General features: G+C 48.2%; 1 protein-coding gene across 1 annotated transcript in view; it reads left to right on the plus strand.

Moving 5' to 3' along the window:
• The first annotated feature begins 11,260 nt into the window (after positions 1-11,260).
• ZHX2 (zinc fingers and homeoboxes 2) overlaps positions 11,261-20,465 on the plus strand; it is a 201,509-nt gene continuing 192,304 nt past the window's right edge. Inside the window, exon 1 of the mRNA XM_011973007.1 lies at positions 11,261-11,855. The gene's annotated coding sequence lies outside the window, so the exon portion shown is untranslated. The remainder of the gene's footprint in view (positions 11,856-20,465) is intronic.

Below are 20,465 nucleotides of genomic sequence, written 5' to 3' on the forward strand. Positions count from 1 at the left end.
GCCCTGGGACCCCCAGCCACCATGCTGGAGCCTGGCCTATTTAAGCCCCATCTTGGGAGGGGTGGGACTGTGGGGTGCCCAGTGTGCTGAGCTCCAGCTATGCTGAACCCAGCCAGGGTGGGATGCCTGAGCCCGAGTTTCTCACTTCCTTTGTAGACTTTATTTAATTTCTTTCTTTCTTTCTTTCTTTTTTTTTTTGAGACGGAGTCTTGTTCTGTTGCCCACGCTGGAGTGCAGTGGTGCGATCTCGGCTAACTGCAAGCTCCGCCTCCCAGGTTCATGCCATTCTCGTGCCTCAGCCTCCCGAGTAGCTGGGACTACAGGTGCCCACTGCCACACTCGGCTAATTTTTGTATTTTTAGTAGAGACGTGTTTTTACCGTGTTAGCCAGGACGGTCTTGATCTCCTGACCTCGTGATTCACCCACCTCGGCCTCCCAAAGTGCTGGGATTACAGGCGTGAGCCACCGCACCCGGCCGACATTATTTAATTTCATAAATTGGCTCCTTTCACACACACACACACACACACACACAATTTAATATTCTTATTTTGCTACCTTTGATCAATTCTTAAAAGACCACAGGCAAATCCTGGTCCAAGTGCCTAGGTTTCCATGTGACCACTATGTAGATACACCCACTGCTCTGGGAAGCACACTTTCTGCTAAGTGCACATCAGTTATCAATCAGAATCCTCAACTCACACGTGCAAGGCTTACCACTTTCTTTACTTTCTATGACGTAACTTCATTACTATGTTAAGGTCCTAATCAGTCAATGTCATGAAAATGATCTCAGACAGTTCAACTCCTACCCCTTGCTCATTTCCCCAGGGAGATGGTTCAGGTTCTGGGACACAGACAGAGCCTGATATCAACATGGGGGTGGGTGGTAGGGAGAGAGAGGGGGCAAGTACCCTCCTATGCTCAGAGTGTCATCCGTGCACCCTGCCATCTTGAGGATCCATCACCCCATCATTCCTCATCCACACCATTTGGATGAGTGTCCTATGCCTGCTGTGAGAGATTACCACAAACGTCATGGTTGAAAATGACACAAATGTATGCTCTTATAGTTCCAGAGTTCAGAGATCTAAAATGGGTCTCATGGGATGAAAATCAAGGTGTCCGCAGGGCTGCTTCCTTTTGGGAAGCTCCAGAGGAGAGCCCATTGTCTTGCCTTTTCCTCTTTCTAGAGGCTGCCTACTTTAACAGGGTGTGGTGACGTGTGCCTGTGGTCCCAGCTACTCGGGAGGCTGAGGTGGGAGGAACGTTTGAGCCTAGGAGGTGGAGGTTACAGCAAGCTGAGATCACACCACTTCACTCCAGCCTGGGTGACAGAGTGAGACCCTGTCTCAAAAAAAAAAAAAAAAAAAAAAGGTTTAAAGGCTGCATACCTTCCTCACTTGTGGCTGCATCACAGTGACCTCTTGCTTTCATGGTCATGTCTTTTTCTCTAACTCCGACCTTTTGCCTCCCTCTTATAAACAGCCTGGTGTTCATGTTAGAACCACCGAATAATCCAGGGTAATCTTCCATCTCAAGATCCTTAACTTAATTATATCTGTGAAATCCCTTTGCCATGTAAGAGGGCACATGCACAGGTTCCAGGGACTAGGACATGGACCTCTTTGGGGCCATTATTATTATTATTATTATTATTATTATTATTTTGAGACGGAGTCTTGCTCTGTCACCCAGGCTGGAGTGCAATGTCACGATCTCAGCTCACTGCAATCTTTGCCTTCTGGGTGCAAGCGATTCTCCTGCCTCAGCCTCCAGAGTAGCTGGGATTACAGGCGTGTGCCACCATGCCTGGCTAATTTTTGTATTTTTGGTAGAGACAGGGTTTCACCATGTTGGCCAGGCTGGTCTCAAACTCCTGACCTCATGATCCGACCACCTCAGCCTCTCAAAGTGCTGGGATTACAGGCGTGAGCCACTGCACCCAGCCTGGGGTCATTATTCTATGGACTACACCACCCTGGGCACTTGGGGTCATCCCACATTCATCCCTCACACTGGTTACTCTTGCTGCATCACACACCACCCCACAACTTAGGAGTGTGAGACAACCATTTTATTATGCACACTATTTTGTGGCTCAGGAATTCAGACAGGACACAATGGGAATGGCTTGTCTCTGCTCCAATGATGTCTAAGGCAACAGCTGGTAAGACCTGATCCTTGGGAGTGACTCAACAGCTGGAGGTTGGAATCATCTGGAGGGCTCATCGCTCCCTTGTCTGGTAGTGGATGCCAGTTGCTGGCTGGGACCTCACCTGGGGCTGCTGACTTGAGGCCTCTTCTCACGTGCTGAAGTCACCTTACAGCACAGCAGCCTCTAGGGAAATGGACTTCTTACACAGTGGCTCAAGTTTCCAAAACTCAATTGTCCCAGCAGGCACAGCAGAAGCTGCATTGCCTTTTGCAACCCAGCCTCAAAAATCACATAGAATCAGTCATTTTTGCTGCACACTATTGCTCAAAGCACTCACAAATCCAACCAGGTTCAAGGACAGGGGAAATAGATCTTATGTCCTGATAGAAGGTGGTAAAGTCACTTTATAGAACAGCCAAGGAGAGGGAAGGCAGGGTTTTCTCCACCTGCCTCACTAAGCAACCATTTTTTCTCTGGTGTCTCTCTACCCGCCCCCAGAACTCTACCTGGAAATGGCTCAGGTCTTCTGATCTGATCCCACAGTCCTTGGGGGTGGTGTTGCCACCTCCTTGGGGTTCATCCAGAGAGAAGGAATCTGCAGCATCCTCATTATTTTCCCTCCAACTTTCTCTCTTCTCCTAAACGAAGGCATCCATTCCAGGTGTGGGAGAGGCAGAGGTGAGGTTTCTCTTTTTTATGTTCTCTCTAAAACTTATTGTCCATGTCCTAAGTTCTTTCCATCCCCCTAGGGATCCACATTTTTAAAACTAGAAAGCTAAGAGTTTGCTCAAAAATGCAATTTTTACCTCATTCCTTCTCTGAGGGGAAAAGCATCAAAAATTCTTATCTCTACTTGGATGGGGTGAAGAAGAAAGTCAAGGGGTACAAGGATATGGATGGAGGTGATACTATCACTAAACATTTGCAAAAATGTTGTCTTGCCACAGGTACAATTCCCACAACAATTTGTGTCTTCTGTTGAGGTCTCCAAGGGACTTTACCCTGAATAAATAATACCCATTTTCCCAATCCAGTATGCAAACAAAATAAGGAGTACATATGGGGTCCAATGAATCATCTATCTTCGTTACTGTTAGTAGCCGTGCTGAAGGAGGGGGTCATAGGTCTGTACTATGGATTAAATGTTTGTGTCCCCTCGAAATGCATATGTTGAGGCCCTACTCCCCAGTGTGTTGGTGTTTGGAGATGGGATCTTTGGGAGGTAATTAGGATTAGATGAGGCCATAAGGTTGGGGTCCTCATGATGGGATTAGGGACCTTATAAGAAAAGATACCAGAGAGCTAGAGAGCTTGCTTCCTTGCTTTCTCTGTTTCTGTCTGGCTTTCTCTCTCTCTCTGTCTCTCTCTTTCTCTCTCTCTCTCTCTCTCTGTGTGTGTGTGTGTGTGTGTGTGTGTATCTCTGTCTCTCTCTGTCTCTCTCTGTGTGTGTGTGTGTGTGTGTGTGTGTATCTCTCTCTCTCTGTCTCTCTCTCTCTCCACACACACACAAAGTAGTCATGAGAGCACGTAGCAAGATGGCAGCTGCCTAAAAACGTTGTCTAAGCTACCCAGCTGGGCATTTTTTATGGCAGCCTGAGCTGAATAATATCATCTGTTAGCCATGTGGGCTGCAAATACACAACCCAGAATGAGGCTGGCATACCCACACAGGTGTAGGCAGTGCTGCGGGGAATGCCCCAACCCATGCTAAGATGCAGAACAAAGGAGACTCAGGGTCTCAGGGGAGTGCCCCGGGGAGGAAGGGTGCAGCTGAGCCAGACACTTCCAGAGTCAGAGAGAAGCTGAAATATCCTCTGGAGAAAACCCCTCCTCCTGGAAACCAGGAGTGGGGAAAGGTGTTCCCCTTAAATGTCATCTGTGGCTGCTGAATGATGCATGTTTTCATTCACTTATTCATTCAGCAAACATTTACTCAGTATCTACCCTTTATCAATTGTTTATTTCTATGGGGGAAAAAGACCTGCCAAAATCCTAGTAGCATAAAACGCCACAAATTCACTATCTCACAATTTCTGTAGGTCAGAAATCTAGTCATGGCCTCACTGGATTCTCTGCTCAGGGTCTCACTGGACTGAAATCAAGGTGTCAGCCAGAGCTGCACTTCTCATCTAGGTCTCAGGGTCTTCTTTCAAGCTTATTGGTTATTGGCAGAATTCATTTCCTTGTGCTTGTAGGACTGAGGTCCCAGGTGTCTTGTTAATTGTCAGCCAGGGTCTGCTCTCAGCTTTTAGAAGTGGCTTTCAGGTCCATCTTAGCAACAGAAAATCTCCCTCGTGTAAAATCCCTCTCATTCTTTGAATGTCTCTGACTTTCCCTTCTGCCACCAGCCAGAGAAACCTGTCTGCTTTTAAAGGACCCATACGATTACATCAGGCCCATCCAGATAATCTTCATAATCTCCATATTTCAAGGGCAAGTGATTCGGCACTTTAACAACATCGGCAAAATCTTTTCACAGCAATACCTACATCCATGGTTGAATGAATAATCAGGGACTGGGAATCTTGGGGGTCATCTTTGAATTCTGCCTGCAATATACCCCACGAGAGGCAAGAAACAAGGACACAGAGATGACTATGGCGAAATACTCATCCACAAGGGACGTATAGTAAAATGGATACAGCAAATACAGAGAAGTAACTAGATTACTGGGCAATAATTGCTAACTCAAGGTTAAGTGCAAGGTTCTGTAGGACTTCAGAGGAGGCAGGATTAACTCTCTTTGGGAGAGTACAGGAAGGTTTCCTAAAGAAAGTGACATTTGATCTGTGTCTTGAGGAAGAAGGAAGCCATTCCAGGTACAGGGTGCACCATTTACAAAGATGGAAAAGACTATGGAAAATGTAGGGAGTGACAAGGAATCCAGCAATGTTAAATTGTAAAGGACAAGATGAGAAGAGGCAGAAGACTGGGCTGGGAATGCTGGTTTGGACAAGTTTACGCAAGATCACACCTGCCACCCCAAAGAAGTAGAAAGCAATAAAAGATTGTAAGCAAGGAGGTGACCAAGCAAGATCTGTGTTTTGGTGACAGCATGAATAGTAGAGGTAAAAATTGGAGCCAGGGAAATGAGTTAGTTGGTATTTACAGAATTTCAAGTTCCTTGAACTGTCTTAGCCAGGTAAGGCTGCTATAGAACAAATAACCAGAGACTGGGTGGCTTAAACAAGAGACATTTATTTCTCACAGTTTTGGAGGCTTACAAGTCTGAGATCAGGGTGCTAGCATGATCAGGTTCGGGTGACAGCTCTCTTCCTGGCCATCTTCTTGCTGTGTCCTCACTTGGAGGGAAGCAGGGAGAGAGAAAGTGAGTTCTCCAGTGGTTCCCTTTATAAGGGCACCAATCCCATTAAAATGGGAAAAGTTCCCTTGTCCCCCTCACAGGGCATGCAATGAGGGTGTGGCTTGCTTCTTCAGTGCCCCACTGTTCAAACCTCTACGAGAGTGTACAGATGGGCAGGCCGTGAGGCTTCGACTCCACAGCAGTGCCTAGGGGTGAATGTTTGTAGCTCCTGAAGCCCCAGTGGGTGGGTGTTACAGTGTACTCTTTTAGTTTAGCTGTCTATAGGCGGCTTGTGTTAACCAGCTCAGTTAGACCCCCTTCCTTATCACAAGGACAGAGGGATTTCTGTATTCCCGGGTTTCTTGCCTTGGTGTACCAGAAGAATCTGATCACACGTGGGCTTGGAGAATGAGTGCAAGGTTTTATTGAGTGCAAGTAGCTCTCAGCAGATGGGGCAGCCAGAAGGAAGATGGTTTTCCCCTGGAGTCAGGCTTCTCAGTGGCCCAAATCTTCTCCAACTGCCCCTCTAGTCTGGCTGCCTGTATCTACCTGAGTCTCGGGTTTTTATAGGACCAGGATGAGGGTGTGGTGGTCCAGGGTGGTCTTGGAAAATGCAACGTTTAGATGTAAAACCAGGGGTGCCTGTCCTCACCTAGTCTGTAGGGGTGGAGCCCTGGCCAGGGACCCGCCTTTCTCTACCCAGCACTCCAGTATCACCATCATGAAGGCCCCACCTTCATGATCTAATCACTTCCCAAAGGCCCCGCCCACTCCCTAATATGATCACATCGCGGATTAGGATTTCAACATATGAACTGGGGGGCAAGGGAGCACAAACATTCAGCCCTTCAACCCTTGGCACTGATTCTTATGCTCTCAGACGGAGCAACATTGTAATAGATTCATACATGAAGAACTGTGGCAGGCAGCCAGGTGTCAGCCATGTGAAATACGTACCGCTAGTAGCATGTGTGGCCATGAGATGGTTTCAAATGATGTGCAGGTATAGACAAACTAGCTCTGACTCGGAGAAAGTTATAACTTTTCAATTCTCTTCCCATCCTTTTAATGAGCTCAAAAAAAGAAAAAAACAAAAACAAAAACAACTCAGTTTGGTGCTACCCTGTCTCTAACAACTTTCTAACACCTTTCCCCTCCATCTCTACCTTCTGCAAATAAGAGTATCTAGCTAGCGCAATAGTGCTGGGCTTTTTTCCCCATGTTTATTTTCACTGTTACCTTTCATTGATTCATTTGAAAATTCAATATTGGATTTTCTTGTTTCTATTGTGACAAAGGCTTCTTTAGTATTAGTATGAAATAAGTGCATTTAAGTTTTAAAAATGTGAATCAATGTAAATAAAATGTTTTCTTTTCTTTTCTTTTCTTTTTTTTTTTGAGACAGTGTCTAGCTTTGTTACCAGGCTGGAGTGCAGTGGTACAATCTCGGCTCACTGCAACCTCTGCCTCCCTGGTTCAAGCAATTCTCCTGCCTCAGCCTCCTGAGTAGGTGGGATTACAGGCACTCACCACCAAACCTGGCTTATTGTTTTGTATTTTTTAGTAGAGATGGGGTTTCACCATGTTGGCCAGGCTGGTCTCTAACTCCTGACATCAAACGATCCACCTGCCTCAGCCTCCCAAAGTGCTAGGATTACAGGTGTGAGCCACGACCCTGGCTGAATAAAATTTATAGGTAGTACCTTTGCTGCTGGGACAAAATTGGTGAAGGTGGTTTGCACATGAGTTAATTTGCAAGCCACAAGTATAGTGGGAAGCAGGCAGGATTTGTAATCAATCAAATGTGGGCTCAAGACCTGCTTCTAACTTATCAGCTGTATGGCCCATGGATAATTCATAAACTTCTATAAACTTCTGTTTCCTCCTACAAATTAAGGAGACAATATACTATTGAGAAGGCTGTTTAAAAGATTAAATGACATAAAGAAGCACCTCCCAGGCAGCCATGTACATAGTAGGCACTTGCAGTCCTCGTCACAGTGTATATCCTTAAATAATGGAAACCTCTGTTTTTGGCAACAGCAAATAGGAACTTAACTCCAGCACCTACTGAGTATCTATGCTTGATAAATGAGTTCTTATTTGCTTAGGATCTGGGACCTGTGACGGGGGATCCTTCATGAGCAACAACTAAAATCAAGAAAAGCTTTGATTTGGAGAGTGGGCCAGCTCAGGCATCATGGACCAAGAGGCCTCTCTAGCCCCTTGTCCTGGCCTCCAATATTTCACAATGCTACCTATACCCTGCAGGGCTCAGTGGGGAGTAGATCTAGAATATTCAGATATATGTATAAATAAAGACACGGATAATAACTCCCATTTTATTTATCTATCACTGTATAATAAACCACCCCAAAAGTTAATAATGTTAAACAACTACAATCTTATGATCATCTCATGATTCTGTGGGTTGACTAGGTGGAGTTGGATGGTTTTCCTCTACATAATGTCAGGTGAGACTAGAGTCAACTGGGAGATCAATTAGGCTGGAGCATCCAAGATGGCTAAAGTCTGTGTATTAACCAGGATCTCAGGTGGAGCTATTGTCCCTATCACCTTGGTTTTCGCTCCATGTGGCCTCTCCATGAAACTTGGGCTTCCCACAGCATGGCAGCCGGACCCTAAAAGGAAGGAAACAGAAATTGCCAGTCTCTTAAGACTTGGATTTAGATGTCTCAGAATATCACTTTCATTGCATCCAAAGCAATCACAGGACAAGTCCAGATTCCAAGGGAGGGGAAGTAAACTCCACCTCTTAATGGTGACATCTTTTTCAAAAAGGGAAGGAAAGGATTGAAAAAAGCCATCTTAGAAGACTACCACACCTCCTAAAACTTTCACTTTTTGCAAAAGGTTTTTATTCTTGAAATATGTGTATATTTCAACCAAGCAAATATGTACCTAGGAATTTATCCCAAGGAAGTAATCACAGATGATTCAAAAGATTTGACACAAGGTTGTTCATTGGAATAAAATTGAAACTACCCAATGCCCAACAACAGGGGACCAATTAAGTCTAAAGGTGGTTGAGGACAGTGTTTTAAAAGTCTATTATCTGGGAAGCAGGTAAAATTAAGCTTAAATCCCAACTCCATTACTTAGCATCTGTGTGATGTTGAGCAAGGTACAGTACTTAAGCTCTTTAAGTCTCAGTTTCTATATCAGTAAGATAAAGATAAAATATAGATTTTTGTGATGATTCAATGAGATGATACATATAAAAGGCTCAGCACATGGTAAATGATCAATAATTGTGAACTGCTATTATTATTTATGATAGTCGTTAGTGCTATCACACTAGTGCAAATCTTTCCCATTCTCTCCATTTCCAGGCACACAATACTTCCATGGATCTTTACAGTTAACTTTTGGTTCTGACCAATGAGTTGTAAGTGAAAGTGGCATATGTTACTTCCTGGCTGAACATTTACTTGTCCAACATTATTGATTCTGAAGCTCCTAAATCCTGTCAGATAAGGGTCTGTCTACTCCATGGATATACTTAAAGCAAACGGGGATCATACCACATAAAGCAAAAACCACCTTTGTCTTATTCCTCATGGTTTTCTCTTTATATGGTGCAAGTTCAGTCCATGCTAAACTCTGAACAATTTAAAGACACTGCAACACATCAGAGGCCCCTCATCCTTGCTAGTGTCCATGAGCTCCAAGTGCTCTGAAGATATGAGAACCCAGTAGACCATTTAGACGGTTACCCGGCTTCCCTCTGGCCTGGCCCATTCCACCCTACGTACAATCTGTCACCCTGCCAGAAGCAGGTGGCAATGAGGTGGCAGCCAGGGAAACTTGGCTTATAGAAAACCTTCCTAAGTGATTGATCATCCAGAGGAGGTGCAGCCTCAAAATAGGAATAGCTTCGTTAAGGTTTGGGTAATTTCCATGGAAACAGACAAAACTAGACTTATTTTAAAGGGGGAGGGGGCAGGGAGTGGAATGGCCTGGAAGGGGCATAATAAGGTAAGCGATATCAAAATCTTGAAGTTGGTGTGGCCGGGCGGGACGGGACAAGAGGGAGGAATGGGGGGCGGGGGTTCCCATATTTTTTTCTTTTCTTTTTACTATTTTGGTTCACCCTGGGTGAGGCGGAGGTGGGGAGGAGATCAGGGATCGGTAAATTCTGATGTTGATGGCAAGTAAATTAGGTTCTTAGATAGCCGGTACCAAATGAGGTTGAGAAAGACGTGGCCTAAGCTGGATTACAGTCATCAAGTAGTTAACAGAATCCTGTAAAAGCCCCTCCAAGTCGCCTTTCAGGCCCGAGAGCATCACGCAAGAGACTCCTTCCCAGGATAGAATCTTGTTTTATGGGCGGTTAAAATGCCAACAAACAGACCCTACATCAGCAATAACCGAACAAACAGGTGCAGACCAGTAAGAAAGTTTTGCCTATGAGCCGTTTTAATTTTTGTTGCAAAGGATTTCTGGGGAGCCAAGCGGTATGTCAGAAATTAGAGCCCTGGGGCAGAACTTACAAAAACCTTTTAGTTACTTCCTTCTTCCCGGCCTCGGAAATGAAAAAACCAAAAGGTCACCCAGCGCGTCCGCCACCCAGTCAGCCCCAAGGCCAACCGTCCTCACCCCAGTCCGGGTCCTCGCCACTGGCCTCTCCGCTGCACACGGCCACCTGTTGATGCCCTCGCGCCCAGAGCCGAGTTGCAAACGGCCGCTAGAGTTCGTTCTAATTCCCCAGAGCAGAGCTGGCCGGGAAGCCCCGACGCGACGCGCCTGCTAATCTGCAGGGCGGGCGGGGACTCCGCAGAGCCTCTCAGCCCTAGGCTCCCTTTGTTTTCTGGCTGCGCTCGGAGCCTCGAAACTAGCCCCCAGACCGCATCCCCTCGTCCCCGCCCAGGAGCTGCCCAAGAGCCCACAGGCTAGCCCAGGGGAAACAAGGTCCATCTGGGCAGGAATGCGCGGTGCAGACAGGTTGCCGCGTGAGATCCCGAAGTGTGCCCGGATCCCGAATTCCTTAGAGCTCTTTAGCCCAGCACTGTGGCAGGAGCGCGGCGTCCGGAATACAAGTTCATGGTTCCGAGGTCGCAGGCGAAGGGCAGCGCGATCCACAGCCGCCTTTGCTCTAAGTCGCCGAGGGGAGCCAGGGGGCTGCCGCGGTGAGAGCTCCGCTCCCGCTGGGAACATTGGAGTCCTAGTTGCGAAAGCGACCCGCCTAGCTTACGAGGGACTTCTCTGCGAGCACCGCAGGCGTGTGCATTTCTTCGAATCTGAGAATTCTAGCGAAAGCGGGCTCTACCAGAGTTTAAGTCGGCCCCTGGGGCGTCTGTTTGTTTATTGGCTCTTAAGGGAAAAAGTTCGAGGATCTTTAACCAGCCTCAGACCTGGAGCAGGCGGAAATCCCGGAATCTCCCCAAGCAAAAGTGATCTAACTTCAAGTCGTTATATAAGTGGGGGCTCCTTCTTCCCCTCCCTACGCCGAGCCTTCTCATTATCATTCCGGGAGTAAAATGTGTCTCGCTCAACATAGTTTTAAAATCGTTATTATTATTTTTCTGAGCCTGAAACCGGGCCAAGGCGCAGGCAGCGCACAGGGTGCGTGGTGGCCCCACCCGCGTACAGCCCCTTGCAGAGGGTCCGGGGGCCCGGGTGCCGCCAGAGCCCGGCCTGCAAGCGCGCCCTTCGGTCCCACGGTCCGCCACTCCACGTGGTCAAGATCAACAGTTTGTTGAGCTCATCAGTGACACCTTGAACTTTTCATAAAGAAAATGGGTATTGCACCGAGAGGGTTTGGCTGCGGCCGCCGCGCGGGGTCGTGCTTAATATTCAATGATCTCGCTCGCGCCTCCCCCTCCTCTTCTCGCAGAAATTCCACCGAGTCCGTTACTGGGCTCAGACTTTTAAGTTAATTTACTGCCCCCCTACCTTGGCCAGTAACCAGCGCCTTTAGGGCTAGCCTCCCCCCAGCTCCTGCTTGAAAAATGACATTTCGCCGGTGTCTCCGGAGGGGGCTGAATTTCACTTTGTAACTTTCTGCGGAACCCGAGCCCGGGTGGCAGCTCGGGTGGTGGTATCGTATGCAAATACGCATGCTGACGTTACAGATCATGTGGGTTTTGGCGTAGATTCCCCACTGATCGAGGCATTTTTTTTCCCTTTTTTTTTTTTTTCCTTTTTTTTTCTTTTAAAAATTTTGGCCACCGTTCTCCGTACGGGGGCTTTTTCTGTCTGTCTGTCTGACAGGCTGGCTTTCCCCCTCTTTCCCACCGAGCCCGAGCCGGGCGCCCGGTGGGGAGTGGGGAGTGGGTGGGGGGAGCCAGCAGAGTTCCATTTTGGAACGCCCGTGCCGCGTCTCCGCGTTCCCAGCCCGGGTCCCCGCGTTCCCAGCCCCGGCGCAGGTAAGAAACTTCGCCTCGGCGCGGAGCCCCCCCAGCCGGCGCCGCCAGCCCCGAGCCCCGCACGCCGGGCGCCGGCCACTCCAGCCCAACTTTCCCACCGCCGCCGTCGCCGCCGCGGCTCCCGAAAATGTGTTGTTAATGGGACTTGGCCGGGTTTGTGATTGGAAGGGGGGTACGGAAGGGGGGGGGTGTGCAGGCTCTTTTTGCGGGTGGGAGGAAATGAGCGGATACAGAGAGGGAAGGAGATTTTTTTTTTTAAGAGTTTTGATTACAAGTTTGGATAAATGGGAGCCAGAGCGAGGAGGAGGAGGAGCAGGAGGAAAAACATGTCTACGTTTCCCTATGTCGACATAAGCCACAAAAAAATATGGCGTCCGCTTTCGACAGGGCGTTACGTAGACCCGACTGTTTTTATTTATTTATTTCGTGGCCGTCTCCCTCCCTTCTTGGCCAAACTGCGGCGCTTTGTGCAAACGGGGCAGGTCCCGCGGGGACTCCACCGGGACGTGGCCCCGTCTCCGCGCGTTTTGGCAGGCGGGGGGCTGCGTGTGTCTGCTCCCCTCCCTCCCCCTCTCCCCTCGCTCCCCTCTCCCGGTGACGATTCGCCGTAATGTGGTGGCAGGAAGCATGACGCCGTGGGCCGAGGCTGCCTCTGCTCTCGTCGCTCCCGGCGGCTGCAGGCAGCGGGCGCGCAGCGCGGGCGGCAGCCGAGCTACCTGGCGGGGGCAGGGCCGGAGCGCGGCGCTGTCCTCACCCCCGCTCAGGTGCAGGGGGAGTCCGCGCGGGGCGGCGGGCCCAAGGGGGCCGCGGGACCCCCGGACCTGCTGTCCGCCGCCGGCTGGCCGGAGCCTCTGCCAGCCCGAGCCCACGTTCGCCCCCCTGAACGGCAGCTGGCGCTTTTCGTCTGCCCCACAAGAGGTTAATCTTTGTTGGTGTTGCAGCTTCTTTGTGGCTTCCCCAGGACTCGGTATCCTCGGCTTTGCAAACTTGCCCTTTTCCCAGCCGCTTTGCAGGAGGCTGCGGAGACGAAGATGAGCGGAAAGTTGGAAACCAGCAGGCATCACAGGACGGTCCCTTTGGCCTCGTAGCTGTGCTGAGCCTGGGAGGCGGAGGAGGAGGTGGAGGCGGCGGAGGAGGAGGGTTTGTCAGGCTGGGGAGAAAACTTGATGGGGAAGTCAAATTGTGATTTGTTCAGGTTTCCACCTGATTGATAGGCTTCAAAGCCAGTGGGGTCTCTACCTTCAGTTGTTTCGCGGTGGCCTTTTGTTTGTCTGGGGCGTGGAGAAGGAGGGAAGTCGATGAATAAGGACTTTCCCTCGACCCCTCCCCTTTTAAAGAGTGGTTGCTCAGTTTGGCCCCCTGGGAGACTGACTTTTAGGCCCTGGAGTTCTTCCCCAACCTGCTCACTTTCTCTCTCTTAACTTACCAGATCCCCAGGTCTCAGGCAGGCCCCGATGAACAGAATGGAGGAGTTAGGAGGAGAGGATTCTTTCCCCAGCACTTCTTGAATTGCCCAGACCTCCCACAATTACCCTCTTAAAACCACACACACAAACACACACACACTTACTCACTCTCTCCTTTATATATGGCAGAAATTAATGCCTGTGGAAGTGAAGGGGGTGAGGTTCTGAGAGCTCTTCAAGATTTGAGTCAAAAGGTGATTTTCTGTTTATGAGGGCGGCGAGTTTAAGCAGTTCACTCCCAGGGCAGTAATGTCAAAAAGCGTTTGGATGACGACCAAGTGGAATAAATATCTTGTAAAATGGCATGTTTAATAGTAAAAATAGATTAATGGAGCCGTCAAGTGGTTGAATGGGACTAGCATAAAGGTTTAAGTTTAAAGGGAAAGTTACAGAAGGCTGTATATACAGCTTCTTTTAAGGCCAGAAGGGAAAAAAAATCTACAAGTAAGGCTGAAATGTGTCACTGACAATAATTGGACTGGTGATGTTTGGAAATATCATCGCTGTTTAAATGCTTTGCTCCGCGATTGTTCTCTTGTGCTCTTGTACCTTTCCTTCTAGCCAGGTTTGCTGTCAGCTAAAGGATGCACCTGAAGATCGTGCTTCAGGGGAAAATGCAAGAAACCAAGATTTTGGGGCACATCAGCTGTATCAACTAATGTCCATTTAAAGGGGAAAAATACCACTGTTTGTTGGCACTGAAGAAAGGGTATTCCTGTGATGTAAGTGCAGTGTATCTTGACTTGCTGAAAGGGGTCCCCACCCCGCGTTTCTCATCCACATCAGGACCATGTGATTCAGCGGGGTGCTGGGCACTTATCAAAAGGAATCATGGCAATGTTTGATAGCAGTTGCTAACACTGTTACAGTGTGTGAAGCACAATGCTGTATATTTTACGTGCTTTATCGTTTAATTCTCACCACAACCCTGTGAGCTAAGTACTACTATTATCCTCCGTTTATGGTTGAGGAAACAGAGGCTCCAAGAGGTGAAGAAACTTGCCTGAGCGACCAGGCAAAAAGCAAATCCAGGCCTAACTTCATAGCCTTAACCAGTCTATTGTAGCAGCGTCCAGTGTCATAGTTAGGATAAAAAGGTAAAGGGTCAAGTCCAGGCAGAAAAGAGGGAACAGTAGCCACTGTCCCGAAGTCTGAACTCCAGAATTTACCTGGATTTTTTTCCTTTCTTCATTTATTTAGCAACTGTGGGTTGATTTCATTTATTCACTCAGCAACTATAATGTTCATTATACTAATAAGAACCCATAGCCATTAAGCATTTTTGTATGCCAGGCACCATCCCAAGTGCTTATGACTAGACTATTTTGTCTTCATGACAACTCTGATGTAAGTCCTCTCATTCTCCTTTTTCTAGATGAGGAGGCACAAGCCCAGAGAAGTTAGCTAACTTGCCCAAGACCAAACAGCTAATAAGTGGAGTGGCAGCCCCCAGAACACACGCACTCTGCCGTTGCAATGCAGAGCGCATAACCAGATGTTATGGAAACGCTGGGGAGACAGAGCCCCCCTGGCTGAAACACAAAGCACTGCATGCTCCAGACATTATGGAGATGCTGGTGGGATACAGACTCCCTGCCCTCTAGGAGTTTGAGCTGACTGCAGGGAAGCACTCATTAAACCAAATCAAGCAGGCTTAGATAACTGCTCTAATTGAGAAAACTAACCACTGTGGAAGCACAAGGAAAGGCATGATTCTTCTGCTCTGAGGGGATCACAGAGGGTCTCCTAGAGGTGGGAGCAGCTGAACTGCCCCATGAATGAAGAGGAACAATGTCTGGAGGTGTAGCCAATATCATTACATTCAGCTGCTAGCAGCAGAATCTTGACTACCAGTGACTTAACCAGATAGGGACGTTTTTGTGTCAGACAACAATGGGGCGGGGAGTAAAGGGGGATGATGCCTCAGCTGTACCATTGGGAACCCAGACTACTTCTTTCTACTTTGCCATGCTTAGAGTGGAGGCCTTTGGCCTTAGGTTTATCAACTCATGGTAGGAAAGTGGTTGCTATGTCTCCAGGCCACACATTTGCATTCCAAGAAAGAGAAAAAAGGATGAATGAGGCTCAGAGAGCTTTTACCTGGTACAGCTTCACTGCTATATCTGGGAAGGGGCACCCCTCTCAGGGACTTCTGTCCTTAGCTCATCGACCAGAGCTGTGCTACGTGGTGACTACTGCCAGGGAAGAGCAATCAAGTATTTTTAGTTGGACCCATTGCTGTCATGAGCAAATTGGGGTTCAACTTGTAAGGAAGAAGGGGTGAAAGGAGGAACGGTTGTTGAGTTGGCAGGGAGGGCATGTGCTGCCAAAGATGAGAAAGAAGGGCCCTGGGAGCGGTGGACAGGTACCCTGGGGAGGTGGAGAGGGGGAGGCAGGGAAGGCTGTGCAAAGAGATGATGCCAGGCCTGGGGGTGGACCAGGAGGAGGTTGGCTTTTCATCTCTAGGTACTGGGAAGCTATGGCAGGTTTCTGAAGAGGAATTGTCACGTGTTTGGGGAAGGGAACACTGAGACTGACAGCAGAATACCTTGTGCAGACAAACGAGCTTAGTTCCTATTTGAAATAAAACGAGTTCTGGAAAGTTTCAGGCCAGGGGACCCGTTTTGCCTCAGGGCAAGAAGAAGACAGTGTGCAACAAAGAAGTGAGGGATGATTTTCTTTCAGGTCCTGTCAATAAGAATCCAAACTTAACCTGATGTGAGTCAGCTGTTACAGGGAGGCCATCCGCTCGCCTTTCTGGATAATTCAGTTAGCGGGACTGGAAAAACTGGAAGGGGGTGCCATTTACTCTCCAAACACTACACTTGCCTTTTTCCTGACCTTGGGGGTTCCTGGGCCCCAGCTGCAGCTCCAGCACTCGTCAGCGACACCTTCGGCCATGACCCTCACCATTGCTTTGAATCAAGGAGATGATATCAGAGGATGCCAGAGGCCTTCCCAGCACCAGATTCCCCAGACTGGATTCCTCCAGCAAGGGCGAGCCTCTCTGATTCTCTTTGCTCAGGGTATTACCTTTATAATTTTGAGCTATTACTTACCTCAGTTTTCTTATCTCTGAAATGGAGATCATTTTAGTAGCTGCTGTATGAGTTGTTAGGAAACATAAGAAAGTTGTAAAAAGGCTTAGCACACACCTCCCATATGAATTGTGCTCAACAAATCATCACTGCAACCACCTCAAGGAAGTGACTTTATTGTAAATTTGAGGTGCCAAGTAATTAGCATGTGTGGATTTCATCATCAATCCCAGGACGCTGACTGTCCCATCTCATTGTCATTCCCCTTCTGCCTCCCCCCACCCCCAGTACACACATGCACTCATTTTGTGGCAAGTCTGAGCAACTATTGAAATGGAAACCTGACCCTGGAATATCACAGTGAGATGCTGGTGCATTGTTCAGATACCGTAATGTGCTGTGTCATGGCCACATCCAGACAGTGCAGCTCAGGAAGGATGTTTGGCAGTGCACATGCCCCTTTGATAGACAATAAGGTAGACATTATTTTCTGTAGTGACGCGATTATTTCATTTTGAACTGAAACAAATCCTGATTCCCCTCCCCCACCCTTCTCTAATGCCCCCACCCTACACTGAACAGGTTGTGATTTTAAGAACATCCACCCACAGTCTGCTTCCTGTTCTTACACTTGTAATCATGCAGTTAAGAGGGGCTGATTGGCAGTGGTGTGTATGTGTGTGTGTGTGTAACAGACCCCAAGGAGAAAAACAGTCCTGACAGCAGTATATCAGTTTCCACCTAAACTTTAAAACGGAATAGAGACACCAGGGCCAGAACCTGTTTTCTTGCTGATACCTCTCTTTACCCCCTGGTGGACAATATATACCTGTTAAAAACCACAGTTCACACCCTTTCTTCCTCTTTCTCTCCACCCTACTCCCTAACATTAGAAACACTTAGTGGAGATTAATCTTGTTACACAATGTTTCACTGCAATGGTATTTAACACATAACAGAATCTGCAGTGAATGAAATTCTTGTGCTATTGATCCATAGGGGATCAATATGAAGGAATGTGAGCCAGGCATTCATTGTGGTGTAAGAGATTTGTGATATATTTTAGGGGTGCACATACCTAGTTTTGGATGAAAGAGCGGGAAGCCCACGCTGAGTTTATCTTTCAGAGAGAAATCAGCAAAATCCAGGGACCATTTCCTGTCAAGTTCAGGGTCAGAGAATAGATTCATGGATCTCTGGGGCTTCAGGGAGTAGCCAGATTGAGTTAGCTCTTTCTCTGGAAGGAAATCTCCCTGTTGGGGGCCCAGGGGCCACTTGGGAGAGACAGAAGGAACCTACTATTGAGGCAGAGAGGAAGAAGGTTATGAATGAGAGTTCCTGGGCTATAGCCTCTCCTTGTCCTGGTTGGATGCCTGCAACTGCAGCTGCTGGGCTCAAAAACATCTGCAGAAAACTGAGGAAGGACCAAAAGTCTAAGTTAAGGAGGCAGCGGCAGGCACTCATGCATGCCTGCATACGCTGTGCAGAGGTGACCGTTTAAACCAGTGTTGCAGAAAGACTCAAGAAAAACAGTCCTCAGCAGGCCTGACATTTATGCCCCCACAGCCATCTCACCCCCCCACAGCCTGGTACACTCTGGCTGGTGAAACTGAACAAATACAAAGCTCCCTACACAACCAGATGCACAAAGCTCCCCATATACCCAGACACAGCACAAGCACAGGGTGTTCACCATGTTAAGAACAGCAACAGCCCCTGAAAAAGTAAGCACCTACTATGTGCTAGGCACTCTGCTAAACAGTTTCCCTTCACGGTGTCATTTAATCTGACCCTGAGGAGCAAATTGAGAGTGGCGGTGTAATTCCACTTAAAAGGTAGGAAAAATGGGTTAGCATGGTGGCTCACACCTCTAATCCCAGCACTTTGGGAGGCTGAGGCAGGTGGATTGCTTGAGCTCAGGAGTTCGAGACCAGCCTGAACAACACGGTGAAAACCCATCTCTACAAAAAATAAAAAAGTAAAAAATTAGCTGGGTGTGGTGACACACACCTGTAGTCCCAGCTACTTGGGAGGCTGAGACAGGAGGATGGCTTGAGCCGGGGTGGTCAAGGCTGCAGTAAGCCATGATCGTGTCACTACACTCCAGCCTGGGTGAGGGAGCAAGACCCTGACTCAAAATAATAAAAAATTTAAAAAGATAGGAAACTAAAGCTCAGAAGGGTTAAGTACTTATTCAAGGTCACAGAAAGAAGGTAGCAGAGACAGAATTCAAACTCAGCTTAGTCTGATTCCAGAGCTTTCTGATATTGTACATAAGTCTTCTGGAGGCCTGGCCCACATCAGCCTGGAAGAGGTGTGGGGAGAAGGGACTGTTTTAGATCGTGCTTTGGGATAGTCTGATTGCTTTTCTGATAAGGGGTATAGAGGTGCATGCCTGCCTGCATGAATGTGCGTGCACGTGTGCGCATGAGAGTTTAGTCAAAACAGGAGAGCATTACAAATCCGCGCCTGTTATCTACAGCTCCCCCAAACCACCCCTCCTCAAAAGAGGCCACTGTAAAGCTTCTATTAGTGTCTCCAAGAGAACATTCTCCAGGGGCATTGCGCCCTCCGCCCTCTCCTCCCCGGATCAGGAGGGAAGGAATCCCCGTGGGCTGCAAAGTTGGAGCTGGAGGAGAATCTGGGTGCTCCTTTCAGGATGCAGAGTGGCCTCGCCAGCCAATGGGGGAAGGGGGTGGAGGAAGCAGGCGGAGGGAGGGTGGAGAATGGCTGTGTTGCTGTTTTTATACAATAAAAGAGGATCATTGTAATTGGGAGCCTTTGAATCATAACACCTCTGCCTATGGCTCTCCCCAGCTGCAGAGCCATTTAGTTAAATAGCGCACAGAAAACTCCTTTCAGCTGATATTACGTTCCCGCTGTTCTTAAAACATGAGACTGGGCTGAATGGCTCTAAGGACAAAGCCATCTCAGGCGTCCCCACCCCAGCCCCTGGGTGTACCCAGAACCCCCCAGGGATCTCCATAGCCTGTGGAGGAGGAAGTTTAGAACTTATTTTCAGTTGCATGGCACCCTGTCTTTTTGAAAGTAGATTAAGATATTTGCACACAGCCTGGTCAGAGTTGGATGTCATAGTAAAGTTGTTTGTGGCAGTGGCGGTCTGGAGGGAGTAGGGAGAAGCCAGGAGGCCAGCACTGGTGGTGATGGGGTGTGCCTTTGCTTTTGTGTAGGGGAGGCAGAGAGGTAGATAATGCAGGGACGTGAACTGACAGTTAGAAGCTGGAGAAAGAGACTGCCCTCTGGCCAAGACATTTAGGGGAAAAGATGGGTTCCAGGCAGGAGAGGATTGAAGTGCCAGCTCTCCCCTAAGCTCTCCTAACAGAGAACTCTGAGGTTTCATTATCTTGTAGAACTGCCTGTTACTTTCTTCTGGGGAACTTTGTGCTAGAGAATTGATTCTGAGCATGTGGTGAATTTCTGCCAGAGACACGTAGTCCAGGAGAGCCCGAAGACTTCACGTTATTTCCAAGAACCAGGGCTCTTGGACAGAAAGAGCCACAGAACGGAAACGGTCTTGATCACTTCGCAGTTAATGGTAAACATTCTAAAGAACAGAGAACTTGCATGTGACAGTGTGAACTTGGACAGTGCCTGACTTTGGCGCTTTTAGAATGGGATTTATGGATTTCCTGGTACAGGATATATAATGTCCTCTGGAATCACTGAAAGAGGATTTTGAGAGGATGAGTCTAATAGCAACATGGTGCATTAGTAAGATCCAGGAATGCTCTAGCTGAAAAAAATTTTAGGGATCACGTAGCCCAACTGAGGCCAGGAAAGGTAAGATAATTGGCCCAAGGTTATACAGTCCTATGGGCATGTATTATTCCTCTTCTTCTCTACAGTCTAGCTAAGGCCCTTCTGTTTCCTGGGCCAGCCAGCTCATCACAGCATCTTCTCTCCCCGCTTCCATTCCTCTTTCCAATCAGCACTCACTGAACGCCTCCCAAAGGAAGAAAACAATGTTCCTGCCTTCAGAAAGGTCACAGTCATTGGCACTTAGCCACAACACCTGCTGCCCATCCTCATGCTAGCCCTCACTGACATCACAAGCACAATTCTACATGCGTTTTGTGGGTGTGCTC

This window comes from Mandrillus leucophaeus, unplaced genomic scaffold, assembly GCF_000951045.1.
Source record: "Mandrillus leucophaeus isolate KB7577 unplaced genomic scaffold, Mleu.le_1.0 Scaffold133, whole genome shotgun sequence".
NCBI lineage: Eukaryota > Metazoa > Chordata > Mammalia > Primates > Cercopithecidae > Mandrillus > Mandrillus leucophaeus.